This window comes from Octopus bimaculoides, chromosome 6 (genome assembly GCF_001194135.2).
Source record: "Octopus bimaculoides isolate UCB-OBI-ISO-001 chromosome 6, ASM119413v2, whole genome shotgun sequence".
NCBI classification, from domain to species: Eukaryota; Metazoa; Mollusca; class Cephalopoda; order Octopoda; family Octopodidae; genus Octopus; species Octopus bimaculoides.
In genome coordinates this window covers 25,532,120-25,535,452 of record NC_068986.1, presented here as the reverse complement: position 1 = coordinate 25,535,452, position 3,333 = coordinate 25,532,120, and the positions used below count along the sequence as shown (strand labels likewise).

Sequence of the window (3,333 nt, the reverse complement as noted above, 5' to 3'; positions counted from 1 at the left end):
TATATATATAGTGAATGGGGAAAGCCTGGTCTGCAATGTTTGCAGTCGTGTATGCTTGTCAAGGGCAGGGCTCATTAGTCACCAACGGAGCCGCAAATGCAAAATATAAGTTAGTCCTAGAGCGTACAATGTTCCTGAAGGTCAGCAATGGTCTTCCTCGGTCACGAGTGGACGGCCATCATATATGTATATATATACATATATGTATATATATATATATATGTATATATATATGTATATATACATATATGTATATATATATAAACTTACAAACTAATTTAAGTACTTCGAAGATTATTAAAAAAGTGACGAACAACCTTAATCAATTTTCGAGCCTTATTGGGTTTTCATCAGAGGTGTCAACGTTCCTTGACCAGCACCAGAGAAATAAGCAGTCGATCTGTTTGTATACATAACAAATCTAGTAACTTCAGAAACTAGATCTACTGGTTTACATACAAAAAGTATTTAACGCTTCACTTAATATATATAGATTATTCTTAAAAAAACAAAACTCACACGATCCAAATGCCTTCCTGAACTGAAAAAAGAGAGATATTTCGCTGCAGCCCTCATGGTAGAAAATTCATTTTGACAACGTGTTCGCTCCTTCTTTTTTTCGGACTAGAGAACGGAAAACATTTACTCTCGCACATATGTACATACATATACATCCGTACATATGTGTGTATGTGTGCACGCGCGCGCGCGCGTAGTCTATTTTCTTCGTTATCTTCATTAAACTTCAATTAAATTCCAAACTGACACATGAGCATCTATAAATCATTCAATTATCCCAGCTGTAGATTGGATGCCGTTTTTGTGATTAATAGATTGACAGAGACTTTTAAAAAATTCCTAATGAGTATCTGATAAGAAACAAGAAGAGGAAACTTCATAAAACAACTAACCTAATATGTTCATACATTGATAACGCGTAGGTTGGAGTTATTTACGATGTTTGTGAAGTGTATATCTAAGAAAATATTCTTTTTATTAATACTATTATTTTGTTTTCAACCGGGATGTGTTTATATTTTACGATTCGTTGTTGTGTTTGTGTTAAGTTGAAGTTTTAAATTTGCTGTTCCAATATTTTTAGTGGCAGTTTGCCGGAGGTTATTCATTAATATTTTCCACTTTAATTTATTTTCGTTTAGGTTCTAAGCAAGAACATAAAGACAAAGTAAACAATGAACGCAGAAGCTTGGATTCTCTATTATAATCACATCTTAATTGAAATCATCAAAAGTAATTATTAAAGGCAATATAGAATTTCTTGTTTACCAGCATTTGAATAGTAAACGGGGTCAGAAGAAAATAGCGCGAGCTAATTCGTAAGAATTAAAGAACATAATGCAGATGAAAGAAATTTTGAGTTCAATATCTCGCTTTGACAAGAACAAGGGCAGCAGACGTGTCTGTCACCTGTTGCTTTTTCTTTCTCTCTGTTTTTTTTTTTCTTTCTTGAGTTACTTTTTTCGTGAAATAATTAATATCATCAACTTATCATAATAAATAAGTGGCTCCTTGTACTATATTTTGCTGTATTTTATTTCATCATATTTTAGTAAGAGGAAGACGGTGTTGATAACTCTTTACAGGTCCTCTAAGACTGGTAAGGAGACCGGGAGACCAGCCCAATGCATACGTTACACACACACACATACACACACACACACACAAACACACACACACACACGTACACACACACACGTACACACACACGTATGTGTGTGTGCGGTGGTGCGTTACTTAGTAGTTAGAGTGTCGAACTCATGATCGTAAGATTATGGTTTCAATTCCTGAACTGGGAGATGTATTGTGTTCATGAGCAAAACACTTCATTTCATGTTGCTCCAATTCACTCAGCTAGCAAAAGTAAGTAATCCTGCAACAGACTGGTGTCCCTTCCAGCGGGGCAGATATATACGTCTTATATTTAATGGAAGGGATATCTGTTAGTCTCGTGAAATCATGTGCCTGCACCTAGAAAGACTTGTTTTGGTCTTGTTGGCCAAAAGCATCTGTTGTGACTGTAAAAACTCACATGTGAGTGGCAGTCCTGGTGGTACTGTTTACACTTGAATGCGGTGTCCGTTAATCTTGTCCTGGTCTTTTCCGTGAAATCTACTTTTTTTTTTTGCACCAATAATCCTCAGCCTGCCTCACCTCTCGTCTTTTTAAACCCTTCTCTGGTTTCAGTCTCCAGCGAGAGCGATCATCAGCAATGTTCTCCCACTTTTCAATGTGCATCTAAAGATACTTCATGTCGATCTTGCCAACGAGGATGGGTGTCATCCTTGTGTTCTCTTAACGGAAGCATGTTCACCATATAGCAAGTATTTGGGGATCTTCCAATTTGACATGAATTGTACAAGACACAGGGCACAGTAATGAACATATCGTTGTTCTAATAGGATGAGGAGGTTCGGTAACTGCGTGCATGACCCAAAACCTCATTGTTGATGATTCGGGTATTCCAGTCCTCTTGATGTTCAGAATCTGTGTCAGGCTGCGTAGGTGGAAGGGATTGAGACGCCGTATCTGTATGAAGTAGATGCTCCGGATCTCACAGCCATACAACAATGTGTTAAGGACGCAAGCTCCATCGTGGTGTGTGCCGTAAGCTTACTCTTCTCCCAACCTCACGCCGTCAATCCAAGTAGTGTTGATGCAGCTCTTCTAATATAACGTATCTTAAGAAAGGTTGTCATGATGGTGGAGCCGAGGCATGTAAACTCGTGAACTGCCTCTAGTTCGCTCTTATTAATTCTGATGGTAGGAGAGTGCCCAAGACCTTGACCCAGCACTCTTCTTCAAACTGATGGTGAAGCTGACATCTTGACAAGCTCTTGTGAGACTGTTCATGGTGCGTTACAGTTACCCCTCCGATTGTGTTGCCAGTGCTGCATCATATGCAAAAACCCACATGTGAATGGCAGTCCCGGCTGATGGGTCCTTAGTGAGTACTTTGCGTACTTTGGTCTCCATCCTCAGTGGGGACAGACTGGACAGTTTTCCATTTGATCTTTTGTAGACATAGGTACCATCAGGCAATTAACGTGCAAGTGGATGAGCACTCCACAGACACACATACCCTTAACGTAGTTCTCATGGCGATTCATCGTGGTGCACAATGTGATGTGGCTAGCCCTTTGAATTACATGTACAACTCTTTTTGGCCAGTTGGAGCAACGTAAAATAAAGTGTCTCGCTCAAGGACACAACGCACCATCTGGAATCAGACTCCGACTTCACTAGCACGGACCAAATGCCCTAACTAATAAGCTACGCGCCTTCACACACACACACACACACACACACACACAC

General features: G+C 39.4%; 1 long non-coding RNA gene across 1 annotated transcript in view; it reads left to right on the top strand.

Moving 5' to 3' along the window:
* The window catches only part of LOC106883828 (uncharacterized), an 18,914-nt gene extending 17,522 nt beyond the window's left edge, over nt 1-1,392 (top strand). Inside the window, exon 3 of the long non-coding RNA XR_001411164.2 lies at nt 1,161-1,392. This is a non-coding gene — a long non-coding RNA (uncharacterized LOC106883828). The remainder of the gene's footprint in view (nt 1-1,160) is intronic.
* The last annotated feature ends 1,941 nt before the right edge of the window (nt 1,393-3,333 follow it).